General features: G+C 44.2%; 1 protein-coding gene across 31 annotated transcripts in view; it reads left to right on the top strand.

Moving 5' to 3' along the window:
- NEXN (nexilin F-actin binding protein) overlaps window positions 1–18,013 on the top strand; it is a 399,622-nt gene that overhangs the window by 135,901 nt on the left and 245,708 nt on the right. The window lies entirely within an intron of this gene.

Here is an 18,013-nt window from a genome sequence, read left to right as displayed (position 1 = left end):
TTTCTTTGAGTCCAAAATCGTCACTGTGTCTTCCTGAAGCCCACCTTCTTCTGAATCCTCTCCCACCAATTTCCAGTCTATATCCAATGAGGGACTGCCCATTCTGACTCAAAAAAACAAAATCATCTAATATGACCGTACTCAGCCACATACATAAAATAATTCCTCCCTTCACTAGAAGGGAAATCACCTCTTTGATAGACAGCACTTCTGTCCAAGTGGAAGCCATCCCTCTTCCCATGAAACATGCCATTATCATACCTTTTTCCAAAAACTATAAGTCAATAGAAGGCCTTGGCTCACTGACAGCTGATCTCCAATTCACCTTTCCCAGCAAGATAACTGGAAAAATGGACACAAGACAGCTATAACAGTTTGTAAAACTAAAGCATGTCTTGAACAATTTAATACTGAGACAGAACTATGTGGATTATGGGTCCTGGAGAGTGGAATGCTCTGAACCCAAAAGATAGAGGACATGCTAACTACATACATTTCATAAAAGGCTTGAAAGCAGAACTACTCTGGACTGCCTACAAGGAGTTCCGGTGCACTTTGGAATAGTTATTGAAGAATGTCAGACTGTGGCTTCCATATTAGACACTAGACATTAGAATGTAAGAGGAAAGTGCGAGCTCTTCACCATTGATAGGTCAAATCATAGTTTACTGTAGACAGAACAACATGCTGGATCCACACACATTGCTTCAAGCTCACTTGCACAAGGGCTAAGAAAGATAATTTTCACTTCGCATGATATAGGTCTCAAACCATACTACCAAAATGTTTTTCATTCACAATGAACTGGCTGATACTATTAATAACTAAATTGATATATGATTTTAAGCTTGGGAAGTTCCCAAAAAGAAAAAAACATAATGCCGACCCAGAAATCATGTCAAACTGTAATCCTAGTTCCAGATGAATCTATACAACCAATGTATTGATTACTGTGGCCTGCAATCAACTACCTCTCATCTGGTAGGTATTGATTTTCATTCAGATTTCACCTCTGCCATGAGACTGAATCTACACTTATATACAAGGGAAGACTACCTTAATGCACATGAGGTGCACTAATCTTGATTAACCTGGTCAGTGGTGTTCAATTCCTTTGATCACACAATTCTATTGGAGGACTTGTCCTCATCTAAAGGAGTGAATGCAATTGCTTTTGCCTGGAATGAATCCCTGTGTCCTATCACATGCATCAAGTCAAGTGATATACTTTTTGTCCCACAAGGCCCTGCTACATCATCTAACATTTTCAAAAGCTACATAATCCTGATTCTAATATTTTTAACACCCACAATGCTAACTATGATCTGCACATGTTTGATACCCAGATTTATTTCAAGCTGAAGGGCGGGCAATAGTATGCCACCATGTGGTCAAGTACTTGAAAGATGCCCATTATTGGTTGTAGTGCCATTAGTTCTGCCTCAGCAGCTAAAACAATGAGAGGCATATTTATAAGCCCCTACTGCCACCACAACATCATGATGGAGATAGGGGCATCACCTTATTTACAAGGCAGCATTAAGCCACTTAACGTGGCTCAAGGCAGCGTTAAGCCACTTAACGTGGCTTAACGCTGCCTTGTAAATAAGGCACCCTTTCACGCTGTATTTAACATGAAATGGGAGACAATGGGTGTTGGCCCCTATTTACAAGGGCAGCGTAAATAGGAGGCAGTGCCAAAATTAGGATCAGGGAAAACCTGGTTTTAAACAGGCGAAACGAGGAGAAATGCTTTATTTCTCCTCATTTTTGCTGTTTACATGTGTGCTGCCTTGTGGAACACACATAGAAACAGCAAATTGCCTATGATTGTTTATGTGCAGGAAGGTCTCCCTTCCTGCACAATAACAATCATTTTTTAAAAATTCTGATTCGCAACTTCTGTGTGTGCTGCATTAAGCAGCAGACATAGAAGTTACAAAATGGCATTTAACGATTGTTTATGTGCAGGAATGGACACCTTCCTGCACATAAAAAGGGTGCTTGCGTTGGCGCTGGGCTGCTAAATTTAGCGTCAGCGCAGGGGGAGATGCAGGGCTGCACGATATTCCTGAGAATATGGTGCAGCCCTGCATTTTGGAAGTGGCAGAGCATGTCGTTTAACCTTCTAGGTTTAACAACACGCTCCGCCACCTTATTGTAAATATGCCCCCGAGATTCCACAATCCCTGACTCAACAGAGGCTCTCCTAGTGCAAGTACAGAAGGTTAGCAGTACGATGGTGATTTTTGAATCCAACATATACTTACTTGATGAGTAAAAATGGAAACACGTATATATTCTACCAGCCCTGGCATCATAGGTCTAGACCTGCAGCCACAAATAGCGCTGCTGCATCTTTATTGTTACGTTGCAGTTGGATTATTGCCAGTCTTCTAAATGAATCTCTCGAATCCCATTTGTGCATATAACACTGTAATCTGGACGATATCCAGCCTTTAATGTCAGAACCACATCTTATTTTTAATCAATCTTTATTGACAGTGGAACTGCACATAATCAAATATACTGTACAAACAGTAAATAGTAAACCCTTTGTAAAGTACAGACCTCATCCACGAGATATAGACAGATATAGTAATCATAGGTGACATTCGCAGCAATGAGAGTTTCATTCACATTTCCATTATCATAGGTGCTCACCCACCCTAATCACCAGGCACCATATTTAGTTCGACATTTACAATACACTTATGTTGAATTATTTCTGCAACCTATGAAGAACGTGTCAGGAAATCCAAAATCCATACATTTTTGATACCATTAATTAATTCACATGATTAAGTTCATGGTGGACATGTGTCAGATCTACCCTCTAAAGTCTGCAAAATACTGTCCAGGCATCTAGAGGAGGCCCCTTGCTAGTTCTCTGATGGAGGACCATTAAAGTAGACAACTATACTCTCTCCCACTTGAAGAAATCTTGCAACCATCTACTTACGTCAGGTGCGCTCCTTGCCTTTCAATGTATTGCTATGTTTCATTTAGCAATTATTATCACTGTTAGAAATTGGGTTTCTGGTTGGCTAAGGGAGACACCCAAGCCAGTCAGAACCCACTGCTCTAGTCAAGGCTAGCTAGACATATAATTGAGATAACCTGTGCTCAGCCTCTGGTAGCTTGGCGTAGAGAAGGCCGGCTTATCTAAAGAGATAATGTGTAATGTATTTGTGCACCACAAACACACAGTAACACAATGAAAACACCACAAAAATACATCTAAATATTTAGAAACAAACTTGAGCAAGAAACAATTCATATCATATGACTTGAACTTGGAGCATTTTTAATTGTTTTAACATTTGCCACTAAAGTGTGGTGCCCGTCTGTGCGATCGGGCCCGCGTATGGTTGGTTAGCGCTCTAGTCTTTCTCCTTGACACATTTAAAACGCACGCTGGCGCGAGCGCAGCGTGCGTGATGCTGACGCTGGTGCGCTAGTTAGAATACTGAAAGCAGGCTGCGAGAGGCTTTTATGGTTGGGATTGGGGGACTTGAACTTGGAGTATTTTTAATTGTTTTAACACTCTCTCCCGTTTTTTAACATTTGTCACTAAAGTGCGGTGCCCGTCCGTGCGATCGGGCCCACGTATGGTTGGTTAGCGCTCTAGTCTTTCTCCTTGACACATATAAAACGCACGATGGCGCGCTAAAGGCAATCCCGTCTGCGCCCGTCAGTGCCCGGAACGTGCCCGTGGCCAGGACCCTGGTCAGGTTAGTCCCATACGCTACACATCAGAGATGCTGTTGAAGCTCCGGACACAGCTTTGCGGGGATTGTACCCTGTTTAACCCTGATGATGAGGTGGGATTGTCTCTTTGTAAACATTGCCATTTTTCGGCGGGTAAGAACATTAGCAGTAATCGTGGGAGGTATGGAGGCACAGCCTGCCTTACTGATATTGGTATCGAAGAGGGTCCCCCTACCCCGGTCATCACCTCTATTGGTGGAGAACAAGTCCCGACTAGGATACCAGTGCGGGCCTCATCAAACATGTTTACGGGCATCCTTTTAAATGTACGCTCGGTCATAAAACATAAACTTGAGCTGGAAATGTTCCCAAGTATACACAACCCCGACATGGTCTTTTGAACCGAGACCTGGGTGGAGGCAGCATCTGTTCCAGATTGGAACGTGGCTCTGCCATTAGGCTATGCATTCCTGAACCTGAACCGAACAGGCAGTAGAGGTGGTGGCATTGCCATTATCTATAAGCAAACCCTTGAAGTCCAGATGAGGGCTTTGGCGGACCTTCATGCCGAAGCAAGGCAATTTTGAATTAAGCTCAAAGATGCGATCATATTCCAAGGCTTGTCGGTCTATCGGCCGCCGGGCCCCAGAGCTACCTTTCCACCGGCTCGTATGTCCTATATGGAATCATGCACAGATTCTGAATTTTAATCAATTCTTGGTGATTTTAACTTTCACTTGGAACTGGGCACTAATTCAGACATGGACAGACTTTTAGATGCTATGGCAGCCTATGGCCTACATCAGTTAGTGTCCGAACCCACACATGAAGGAGGCCATATTCTGGATGGATTGTTTTCTAATCATTCAGATATCACCTATTGTGGGGTTGATGCTCTTCCTTGGACCGACCACAAAGCAGTATTTTTTTAGGTCAGGGCTAGGTCGGCTGGAACGGGCACGCCTCACAAACCCGTTAAGGTTATGTTCCGGCGGTGGAACAGGATTACTAGTACCGGCCTAGTGGCCACTCTTGATCATTCCCCTCCCACCCTAGATGGAAATAACGATGTGGCAGCAGCCAAGTTCAATGAATGGATCTTGGGAGCGGTCAGTCGTGTCGCTCCCGAGCAGACTGCCACACTCAACAGGCGCCCTGCCGGGGCACCACGGTATGGCCCTGAACTTAAACAACTAAAAGTTGAATGCAGAAGGTATGAGCGTCTGTGGAGAGTGGATTATAGCAGGGTGAGCAAAGACGTCTATAACGTTGCCCTCAATAAATATAAAGAGGCCATTCTGTTAGCCAAAAGAGCATACTTTACTGGGAAAATCCTAGTCCTCCTTGATTTATCATCTGCATTCGACACCGTCAGCCATACGGTGTTGGTGCAACGACTAAAGAAGGCAGGCATTAGTCAGCGGGCTTTAGCCCTTCTCTCCTCTTTTCTGGATGACAGAAAGCAAACACTGAACTGGAAGGGTTTACAATCAGGCAATTTCAACCTGCCCTGTGGTGTTCCACAGTGCTCAGCCTTGTCCCCCACCCTGTTTAATCTCTATGTGAGGCCGCAGGCTAGTGTAGTGAGGAAGCATGGTTTTACCTTTGTGTCTTATGCGGATGACTCCCAACTGGTCATCTCGCTATCTAACAGACCAGCGTTAACAGCGGCAAGGTTCCAAGCCTATCTTAAGGGCATCATGGACTGGATGAGGCAAAGTTTTTTAAAAACTAATACAGAGAAAACTGAAGTTATCGAATTTGGAAATGGACCACCAATATGGAGTAACCGGTGGTGGCCGCCAGAGGCGGGGGAATGTCCCCTACCCGTGGGAAAGGTGAGAAATCTCGAAGTGATCTTTGACAATAAATTGAACATGTCAGCACAGGTGAATAGTATAACCTCAGCCTGTTTTTTTCTGCTCAAAACCCTTTTTCCTTTCATCCCTAGGGCACTCCAGAAGACAGTAATGGCTGCCCTTTTGATGTCCAGACTCGATTATTGTAATGCGATGTTTCTGGGCATTGATAAGTATCAGATTAGCAAAATTCAGTCTTTGCAGAACGCTGCTGTCCGTGTTGTTTTACAACTTCCAAAGGGTCACCCCCACCTCTAACGCAAGAAGGTCACTACATTGGCTTCCTGTTCAACAGAGAATTGAGTTTAAGGCACTCTGCCTGGTATACAAGGCTCGCTATGGTGGTGGTTCTGTAGACTGTCAAAACAGCTTGAGGCTCTATGTTCCCCCGCGAGACTTACGATCGGACAATCTTGGCCTTATCTGCACTTCTAGATATAGACGTGCCAGATGGGGTGGCTTCTTATTCTCCAATTGTGCAGCTCAGCTATGGAACAAACTTCCTGTTGCCTTACGTCTTCAGCCAGATTTCTGCTCTTTCAGGAAAGCCCTGAAGTTCCGGCTGTTCAATCTTTAGTACCTACCAACCTCCGCCCTAGTCATCTTTTCACACTTTAGTGCCAAGACGCCTCCGGCATTCGAGCGCTTAACAAGCCTCTTTATACTTATATAAATATGAGGGCATACAGTGTTCTGACTAACAGGTAATAGACAACATAATGAGAATTTATCTAAAAACCAAGGAAACTTATTTTTACTTTTTTTGGATTATTTTATATGCAATTATAAAAATGTAGAAATATAATAATTTAAAAGAAGTCACGAGGATAGATTCAATCTTTACATGAAAGGTGTCCTGGACAATGATAAATTCATGAATTAATAGAATTGATACATCTGATGAACTATTTTTATATACATAGGGTTCAAAAGAACATATTCAATCTACAGTTCATTAGTAAACGATGGCTAAAAGCAGAAAACATTAGTTCATTAATCCATAATTAGACATTAATGTAGATCATAATGTGGATGGCTTAACATGTGTGTGACTGACAGTGTGATAACAATACACCACAAAAAGTCTCCACTCAGCTTTATAAAAATATGTATTGTATTATCAACAAAATGAGACCAAACTGGTAAAAATCCAATGAATACTTCTCAAGCTATTACACTCAATGCACAGGGGAATCACAGCGCAAAAATATGCAGGTGCTGCTTTTACGCTCCTTACTGGAGTGCAAATGCGGGTTTCAATGTGTTCTCGATCCCAACCGTGTTCCGCTTGGTGCACTTGGCACCTGTCGTGCCCAAGCGCCACTCATCGATAAGATTGCAGGCTCCAACGGGACCAGCATTTGCAGATAGGCATGTTGCCTGAAAGTGTGCAGGCGGGTGCATGGACCTCTTGTTCGAGGTCGGAATCTCAGTACTTTTCTAGAGCCCTTGGGGCTCGTGCTGCTTTTGTTGATGTCGGCACATAGAGTCGGAGCTCTTCACAGGGGTGGACGGTGGTGACATGCTGACTGTCGTGATACAGGAAACCTGGCGGGGCCACGCAGCAAAGGCTTCTCTCAGCGCTGCGATGTCGAAGATAACAGATGCCGGTAGCCTTACCATGGCGATGAACTCGGTATTTCAGTCATGATGGGTTGGAGCAGAGTCGTTGATGCTCATTCTCAGCGAAGCGCTCAGAGTTGAGCCACACAAGCTGGTGAACCAACTCAGGGGAGTTATAAATGCAGGATTAGATACCGGACTCCTCATAGAGTGGATCCCATGGCAGGAATTTGAAATCTTTGATGGCACTGAGACTTCGGGAAACATGGTAAGCCGACAATCCCTTGGAGAGCACTTTTGAAGTTAGCGCAGCAAAAAGGTAGCAGGCAGCTGGCCAGCACAGCAAGGCAGGTCACAAAGTGGCAGTCTCTCCTGCAGCTCAGCAAGCAGCAGGCCAACACAGCAGAGCAGTTAGCAAAGCAGTGCAGCAGTTCCTCCTCACAGCACAGCAGTCCTTCTGCCAATGTACAGATGTTGAGCCAGCGATATCTGGATATAGGTCCAAAAATGTCTCATTAGATGGGGCCAGAGACCCAGTACTTATACTCAAAAGTACCTTTGATGTAGGGGGTGACTTCAAAAGAACTCTCTGAAGTGCACGGGTCTCCATCAAGCCCAGTCCTGTCTGCCAGCCTAACTATGGGGGTAAATCAGCTCTTTTTCGGGAGACAGGGCACTACCGATTTAAGTGAAGTGTGACCCACTCTCCTTCCTCCTGGACCCATGAGTAGGCAGATGAATGCAGATGCAGTTGAGTGTCATGTGTTGTGGCTGTCTAGAGGGAATGCACACTTGTAGCTGCTACAAAGCCCAGACATGTATTGTAGACGGTCTGTCAGGTACGCAGAGCAGTTCATGCAGAGAATTGTCCACTTTCTAAAAGTGGCATTTCTAAAGTAGTAAAGTTAAATCCAACAGCACCAGTAAGTGGGATTTAGAAATACCATTCCAAACATATAAAACGTCAAAAGCTAGTCCTCTCTCATCAAGAATTACAGCTTAAAAGATTATTAAGGAATTCAAAATGCTACCCTATAAGAGGGGTAAGCCTCACAGTAGGGGAAATTGAAATAGGCTGTTTGTCACTACCAGGACATGCAAAACATAAAGGTGCATGTCCTACCTTTTACGTACTTAGCACCCTGCCCCTAGGGCTACCTAGGGGCTACCTTAGTGGTGATTTAAACGTACCAAAAGGGGAGTTTAAGGTTGAGCAAGTAGGTTTTAAATGCCAAGTAGAAGTGGCAATAAACTGTGAACACAGGTCCTGCAAAGGCATGCCTGAGACAGGTTTGAAATGCTTATTCTGTGGGTGGCACAATCAGTGCTGCAAGTCCACTAGTAGCATTTAGGTTACAGGCCCTGGGTACATGTGGTATCATTTTACAAGGGACTTACAAGTAAATTAAATAGGTCAATCAGGTATACACCAATCACAAGCATGTTTAGGGAGGAAGCACAGGCACCTTAGCACTGGTTAGCAGTGGTAAAGTACTCAGAGTCCTAAGGTCAACAAAAAGATACAGCACAAATGTGGAGATCCAAAGCTAAAAGTTTGGGGTAAGACCACCCAAAGGCTGGCAGGTCTAACAAACACTTAGGGCCCGATTTACAAAGAGCCTCAGCAGTCACGGTGGAATCTCCACAATGAGAATTCTTATTGTGGAGATTCTACCACGAGTGTAGATACTCTTCCAGGTCTGCGGGGGCTCTTTTTCAATCGGCCCTAAATCTATAGATCAGCATGCCTACTCCTGCAATTCTGTTCTACTGATTTAACCTAACAGGCAATGCTAAGGGTCCAAGGAAATTGTGGGCCCAGTGATGTCTTTAATAATGACCACTATCTCTTCCCAACAACATTCACAAACCATGTGATAGAAACCTGCTTCTGCATGACAACATTGCATGAATTTAAAATGCATCTTTCTAGTAACCAACTTGACATATTCTAGCATTTTCCGCCATGTGTCATCAGAGAGTGGTACTCACATATATTCCTCCCACACATACCTGGATCACGATATCTCAACCTGAAAAACTGGGTATAGTGTTCTGCGCAAGATTGAGACAGTATGTGTTGCATTGCCGAGAGTCATTATCTTAGATAATGTTTCTAAGCATTGTGGTTCCTTCAGCAAGCACTGCCACATTGCTTTGGCCAACTTGAACAGCTCAGTGTGTGCCATAAACTACCCTACCCGATCTGAAATTGGCCCCTAAGCACATCAAATGGGGTATATGTTCCTTTTGCAAATAAACACTCTACCATATGGATCCCAGCCTCCGACTAGACTCCGACTAGACTCTTCAATTGTTATGTTTAATACTTAGTATGAAGATAGGTAGGGTTCACAACAGTATGCCTGAAGCATATGGAGTGCCCATCCTCATTGTGCACACATATTTAAGCCGGTAACTTTTTTGCATCCATTGCAGAAGCCAGTATTATATTCCCCAGAGGTGCTCCATCCAGAAATACAGTGACCTCTATAGTGTCCTCTTCAACCCAAATTCCCATCCACTTGGTCAGCTAGACCAATTTAGCTGCCAGATAGTATGATTCCAGGCATGATGATTCCAGGCATGGCAAGCCCAGCCCCCTTTAAGCATCGGCAGAGCAATTTTCCTCACTGCAAACTCTTTTGTTTGTGTGTCCATACTGAATAGGATAAGAGTCAGTCTAAATCTTGAAAGAAAGACCTTTCAACAATACTGGGAGTGCCTGAATAAATATAAAAGACACAGCGATATCAACATTCGGACAACTGATTCTTTCCATCAGGGTATAAGTCCTAAAAAACAGAAGTGGGGGGACTAACCAAGGTAGGTAGTATGCAAGTGAGATCGCAGTGAGTAACAACATAGGGCATGACAAAGCACGTGGCATCACAGGAAGTGGCATCACAACCCATGACCTCAGAGGAAGTGACTTCAGAGTTGTGTCAAAAAAGTGATGCAAACCAGACGCAAAATCTGGGCCTCAACTTATACATGTATTTTTTATAACTCTGCCACAAAGAAATTGGCAACAAGGAGTAAGCTGGCAGTAAATCTGTTCTGCTTAATGGTTGCAAAGTCTGAAATTTAAAAATATTTTATGGGGTTAAGGCACCTGCTGCAGAGATCTTTGTGTGCCAGCTAAATCTCAGGGTATAATAATAATGATGAGATAACTCTGGAGGATTACGTAGTGGCTGGCGAGATCTGTGGTTTGTTTAGTCCCAGTTTTGAATCAAAGAAGCACAGAGGGTTTATGTGTCTCATGCAAAGCACATTATGTAACACACAGATAACACTTTTTTATTTTATGTAAGTAGGTTACTGCTTTGAACATAGAGATTGTTTTGTTACTTGCACTTCATAAATTGTATTCCTTCTAATATAGAACAGTGAGCTATGAAGGACGTGACTCCTACACCATGTAATTCTCACTGCCTTATGTAACCCATCCTGTACATTGATTTACACACATGATTTATTGTCAGTTTATAATATGTACGTGTGATGTAAAGAGCGCTGACACCCTGCATTGGGATGAGTAGCGCTATAAAAGAAATAACACAAAATAGTGGTATTTAAATTGTTATTTGTGTAAATACTGGGACAGACCAACACATCTGACATGCTTACAGTGCATGCACATCTCTTATTTACAGGGACTGAACAAAGTGAAAAGCATGCTTCTCTTAAGTACCTGCAAAGTAGTAACAAGCTGTGAGCCTCTGTTTCCCCTCAATTTCATCTAGGTGTGAGGCTACTTGAGCCTCTGTTTTTCCTTCATTACAGGTGTGAGGCTCATGATAGCTCACAGCCAGGAAACTCTAACAAAAAGAGCCCTGAGGACCCCTTGACATTGGCTTTTGTTATGGGCGCAGCTGGAACCTGAGAAGCCTCTTTCCCACCTGCACGTTGCTGCTCGGAATATCTGAACAACCTCTTTGCATGGTAAATTACGTCCACCCTGTGAAAATAGTGGGTGGACACCATCTACCCGCATGTACCCTTGACCTGTGCCCTGCTTCCCATATGGGAGACCCTTCCAAAAAGCCACTGAGGCATGAATTGCAGGAATGGCCTGTACCAGCTGCCTTTCTTCAAGATAAACCCAAACCTGCAGGTGAATATAGGTGTCAGGTGTCCAGGGGATACTGGTTTCAAGTGATGCCAGTGCTTAATTTGTAAAAACAATAAGCTCCAGGGTTCTTGTCAGGAGGCCACTGCAGTTTGCACCACACATTGCCCCTTCCATGCTGCCAATGATAGTAACAACACAACTACTAACCAGTACACACCCACAAGTGTGACCATTCGGAGTATGTCAGTCCCAAAAGGCTATAAGAATGGCTTGGGCTGCAGCAAAAGCTATTGTTAATGTATATTGAACTAATAATTAACTGTTGTTGAAGTTATCTCGAAATTAGCCGGAGAGCGCCACCTTGAGGCAGACTGTCACAAGCACTGTAGTTGACATTTAAATGCCAATGCGGAGCACCGGAAATCATCGGCACAAATTAAGCACTGAGTGTTGGGGGGATCAACATAGGTCACGACATGCACAGGAAAAAGGCTAGACTTCCCCCAGTTTCGTTTTAATCCCTTTGCTTTCCCAAAGTCAGACAAAAGCAACACAGCACTCTTTCCAAACTTGATCTTGTGTCACGGTGATACCGTAGTACAATCATCTGCTTATAATGAGATAGTGTGAGGTACATGCTGCATGGTAAAACCGCAATCAATTGCCTTATCTCTGAATGCAGAAGCCCGTGGTTTCATTGCCAGTGCAAAAATCAACGGAGAGGTAAGCCATCTCTGCCAAGTACCCCTAAGAATGCCGCACGATCCCTAAAATCTTAAGCTGGTTCTCGTACAGTAATTTCACACATTTTACAAAACCTTCTCCCATTCCCAAATAGCGCGACACTGTAAGCATGAAAGGGCACACCAGAGTTACAAACTCCTTTTCTTTGTTTAACAAGACAACCGTAGGTGTTGACTGTGCTCTAGGTGTCCCATCCTCTATATGAAAGAGGCATCAGGTTCATATGTGTCTGCCTAGGTGGAATAAATTGACACTGATTGGGGTGGACCAAAGTGTGATCCACGGGTGCCAAATTATTTACCAGCAGTTCCACCAAATGTTGTACTCTGAATTGAGAAGTGATAGGGTTCTGTACAAGCGTACGACAAGTGGGTCCCCACCGGATTTCAATAATACCACCAATGTTGCATTAGAAGTGGATTTCAGGTTAAAAAAAAAGTAAAATGTAGGCGGTAAACAACAAGTCCAGGGGAAAAAACGTTTGTATTGATAACCCATCTGTGCCAGGTGGTTTACATGTGGCCGATATGTCTATGGCAGCTCTAACTTCCTGCGTAATAATGAGGGGATCCCCAATCAACTTTCTCTGTTCCGTGTTTGGGACAGGAAGGGCTACTTTGCTGGAAAGGTTTCTATCGCAGACCTGTCTGTGTCAGATGGGCTAGAAAATAATGATTCATAGTACTGTCTAAAAAACGTATTGGTAGCAGATTGGGTGTGCACTGTATAACTCTCTGTTGTTCCAATGTCACAGATTGGCAATTTGTTCTACTTAGCAAACACGCCAACATCCAGCCACCCTGTCTTTCACCATGTTGACTGTCGAAGTATTCCTTGTAATGGACCCCGCTAAGCCTGTCATTAAAAGAAAAGTATGCCTTGTGTACCTCTACTTCACTGGCTTTATGATCAGAGCCACCCTCCAATGAATTCTCTATTATTCTCATTTCTCTGTATTTGTCGTGAGTCTGGCGTGCAGTCAGCTTTTCACTCCATATGCAGCTTTGATGCATTGCCCTCTGATAGCCACTTTGGATGATCCCACTCCCTGGATGCATTGAAACATGAGCTGCTATGACACCTCACAACTAATTAAAGTACATTTAAGAAACGTGATCAGCCGTCATTGGAGTAAGAACTGGCCCAGCAAACACTGGTCTTGAGTTGAAGTGTGAACTGAGTCTGAATCTTTGGCAGAGGAGCTATGTTCTGAAGCCAAATGCAGTAACCTACTAGTTCTGTTCAAAAGAACTTCGTCTACTAGTTGGGCCCTCTCCTCCACCCAATGCAGCACTCAGGGTTTTTTGCGTGACATTTATGTTAATGTCTTCCAATGTCGCCCTGTCTTGCGTTTTGTTAGAAGACCCCCTATGTGGAGTCCATGCTTAATCCCCTTGCTTTCCAGCCAGACTTTTCTGGACTATTAAAGAAATGTGTTTTATCACTAACCACTATCTTCAAGCATGCTGAGAATAACAAACCAAAGCACATGTCATGTTGATGGATAGCTACCTTAATGTCTTGAAATGCACACCTCTGTCACTGGACCATGTTGGTGAAATCCAGAAAAATTTGAATTTTCACATTTTCAAATTCCCAGGTTCCATGCTCGCGAGCTTTTTGGAAAATGTGGTCTCTATCTCTGTAATTTAAGAGTTTCACGATCAGTGAGTTCGGGTGCCCCCGTCGGCAGACGCTGAGCTGTGATCCTGTGGGCCCTCTCCACCACAAAATACAGTGGTGTGACGTCCTCAAAACCCTTGTGGAGAAGCCAGCACTCAACAAAATCGTCCAGGATAAAGCTCTCAGAGTACTCTGGAATGCCAGTCAAGTGCACTTTTCTTCAGCGGGAGCATCCCTTTTTGTCTTCGGCCTCTAGTTAAGCTGTTCAAATGTCTTTGAAAGCACTTTAACGTGTGCCTGTAACTCACTGATGGTCGCACAGTGGATAAAGTAAACTAATTAGTGAGACAATCTCTCTGCTAAATGTTTATGGTTAGATTGTACCAGATTAACATGAGCAGTGACCCCCATCAATCTTATTTTCCAGTGCTGTTTTAGTATCAAGTATCGCTTGGAGATACACCCCTTCAGCACTGTTTTACATGACCTGAAAAGGACATCTGGGGCTGATGGTGTCTGTGACGGGCCCTCTTGTACACTCTCTTCAAGTTGTGATTTTGTGACGTTTGGTTTCAACATATTACTGGGTATATAATGTTGCTTTTGGTGCTAGGACAGTGGACCAACCCCACCTCAAGTCCAATATTGCACTGGAGCGGGTCAGACACAGCATAACAGTTATCGTGACATTTTATTCACTTTTTTCCCCTAGTCCACATATTCCAGTTGCAGTCGCCATTGGAGAGGGCTGCGCTGCTTTCGCCTGCCTCCTGTCCCGTTGTTGCCTGCTCGGAGCAGTCAAGGAGTGCTGTGGCTGTGGCTGAGTTTGCCCCCGACGCCGTGCCGCTGACGCCGCGCGGCCGCGGAGTGGGGCGGACTACACTACCCAGCCTGCCCAGCGACACCGCCCACTACCTGGTTCCCGCGCCTGGAGGCGTTGAAAAGAAAGCACCCCCCCCGCCTCGCGGACGCGCGCGGGCGGCGCCGGGCTGAGCCCGGGCAGAGGGCGGGCCGTCTGTGGCCGTCAGGAGATGGAGAGGCCGGGCTGGGCCACCCCTCTGTGCTGTGCCTCCGGGATACTGCCGAAAAGACACTCCACCGGACCAAAGACTACTGCCTCCCCATTGCTCCATACGGGTCTGTCAAGTATAGCAGCCGGTAAAGTATCATCCCATTGATCACTATAGTCTGTACTTTTCCGCGCCAATCATCATTTTCCATCTCTACAACTGTTCCACCTCTTCAAAATGGAAACACGCAAAAACACAGCGGGAACACTAGACGCCTATTTACTGAGGGCAGAATCCCTAATCATACAGGAAATACAATCAACTGAAAGGAGGCTCTCTTTAGAACCCCTTACAAGACCTAATAGATTTGCCGACGCTGTAAATTCACCCTCAACGTCCAAATCATCCACTTTGTTGACCACTACTGAACTCTCACCCAACCCCCTTTCAAATTCATCTGAACAACTCGGACTTCGGCCGAACATCGCCATACCACAACCCAAGGGTCCACTAACACGAGGAAAAGCTAAAACTAAAACGAATAATGGGAGCTTTCCAAAGGGGGGAAGACCCTACTATTCCCAGTTACCTGTGACATAGGCATACAAACAGAGGAAATAAGTCTACCCCCCCACGACCAATTATTAAACCTTGGCGAAATGATTAAACTATCGGTAGAAAACAGCGTAAAGACACTACAACTAGCTGTCAGTGAAGATATCGAAGATAAACTTGGCGAAATGATCTCCCTACTTTCTTCGGTATTTGAAGATAAATTTGCCCAACTCACTAAAACTGTACTCGATGGCAAAACCCGATCAAACTTGACAAATACATCACTGGTAACCAGTCAACAAAACGTACAACAAAACCGGAATACACCACCTATAACCACTCATTCCAATAATCCTAGTGTAAATATCCCTACTCCAATTCCCACAACTAGATTGACGAAGATTCAAGTAACAAAGGGAGCCTCAAGACCAAACAATGAACCAGACCCACTCGTGAACTCTAAAGTAATCCCAAATCACAATAATAGGGCCGATCCTACTGTTTCCACCATCCCAAACAAAGATCACCTACACTTACCACCAGCCGCTCGGCCATACGTCCTGGTCCTAACAAACGTCCCTTTTTTACAAAAAGACTCTATTGAAACTTGGGTTTCGTTAAGGAACAAGGTCACTAACTGGCTTACTAAAAACACCTACTTCCACCCAAGACACATAGACCAGATCTTGATGGTGCGGAGAGTGAATTGGATTGGTGACTCTCACAAAAAAATTCCTGGAGACTGTATAGTCGTAAACTTCAGGTCACCAGGTCTAGTTCGCTCTCTACTCAGAATCAACACGTCAATAACACATGAAACTACTCACATTAACATGGTGTCACTTGACTATTTCTATCGCAGTGAGCAAATAAATGCTCACAGAGGGAATGGGTCTATTCTTACCCAAAATAGATTTGAACAGCTCACCACACTAGAGGAGGTGGATTGACAGTTAACATCATCGGACAATTTTGCCCTTCCAATCGCCATCCCTCCTTCACCTTTACTAACTGTCCATTTTGAGTCACATCTCGGTAAAAAGAAGACCCTCCCTCTTTCAACTCACTTAACATCCACAAATCACCAAGGAAATGCACACAACCCTGAACAAATTAGCATTGCTGAAAATATTCTCTCTCCGACAGACAGACTCCATAGGGAGGGTGACACCAGTACCATCATGGACCCTACTGTACATAACCAAAACACTCTCAGGACCTATCCCATACGCAAGAAAATAAATTCACCTTTAAAAATAACATTTTGGAATATCTCAGGTCTTCGTCCAAAGATCCAAAACGAAGATTGGATCAAATTTATTAGAGAAAGCGAAATCATTGCTCTCCAGGAGACATGGCAAACAACTCCCAGACATATAAATGGCTTTAAGACCTTTTTCAGCCCAGCGCTCCCCTCAACATCCGGTAGAGCAAAGGGTGGACTAACCACATATGTCTCAAATCTAATACCAACTCTGGAGGCCCTCACTCTCAAAACTGAGCCACAATACCAGATTATACGCGTTACCATAAGCAAAATGTCACCTATCCTTTTAGTTAATATCTACAATAACCTCCCAGACTCTAGTTTCACAGAGGTCATAAAAGAAATTCATGTTTCCTTACAAAAACAACTTACCTCTAGTAAAGGAAAGGAACCAACAATAATATGGGGGGGGGATTTTAACTCAGCACTATGCAAGAACACCTTAAATGGGAACTGCGGTTATCTGGACCATTTACAAAATGACATCCCTCATTTTTTACACTCTCACAAGGGATCTGTTCTAAACGAGACCATGACTCTTCTTCAACTGGTCTTCGCAAATGAACTCACTATCCCCATAACTCCTTTTGTCCCAACTTTCAACGGCAGAGGTTTATCCTCCTGTATTGATTTCATTCTAGCAGGGAACATCCCCCCTAATCTGATAACTGATGTCATCACTCATGACTGTGCATTTAGTGATCACTTTCCATTGACTGTCATAATCCATACCACTGCCCCACAAAAAAATGCAGAAACACTACTTCACGCAGACCTTATCTTTATGCCCCGCTCAAACGGCTACGCACTGAAATGGTCCAAAATTAACCCCATCGCCATTCTAGAAAGTGTAATTAATGCGGCCCGCCCAGCCTTTGAAGCCTGCTTAACGGAGTCATCCACTCCTGCAGAGATTGTGGCCAACTATGAAAAAATAACTTCAGAGGTTAAGAACGCCCTGACAGTGCACCCTCGGGTGCAAAAAACACCACAGGATAAACCTAAGTTCCGGTGGTTCGATTCAGTATGCTCCAGAGCCCATAAAAATCTCAAGATCGCCCTCAAAAAATCCCCTAGAAACATCCTTGAAGTCCTAACAGCCAGGCAAAAATACAACAAGGCAGTAGCATCCAGGAAAAGGGAACTCAAAGATGAACACTGGGCCGCATTACATAATAGCTGCCAAAACAAAGACTCGATAACTTTCTGGGAGATTGTAAATTCCTCTTTTCTGATGGGACGGAAAGCCAGTGGCACACTCGAAACAAACATTTCCGATCAAGAGTGGATCACCCACTTTTCAAAAATATTTTCAATCCCAGCCGGCCAAATTACACACACTCATTCCCCACCACCAGCACGACCAAATCTACTAAGCATGAACTTCGAGCTCGCAGAGGTAGAGCTGGCCCTGAATGCTAGCAGGTCAGGAAAGGCCCCGGGACCTGACGCGGTCCCTATGGACCTATATAAATCAAAAATCGATCTCTGGGCTCCCCTGCTATTAAATGTCCTAAAGGCGCTGGGTCACACAGGACTACCAACTTCCTGGTCAGACTCGATCCTAGTCCCCATATTAAAAAAGGGTGACAGGAACAGTCCG

This window comes from Triturus cristatus, chromosome 4_2 (assembly GCF_964204655.1).
Source record: "Triturus cristatus chromosome 4_2, aTriCri1.1, whole genome shotgun sequence".
Lineage (NCBI taxonomy): Eukaryota > Metazoa > Chordata > Amphibia > Caudata > Salamandridae > Triturus > Triturus cristatus.
Note: the sequence above shows the minus strand (reverse complement) of the source record. Positions and strands in the feature narration are given on the sequence as shown.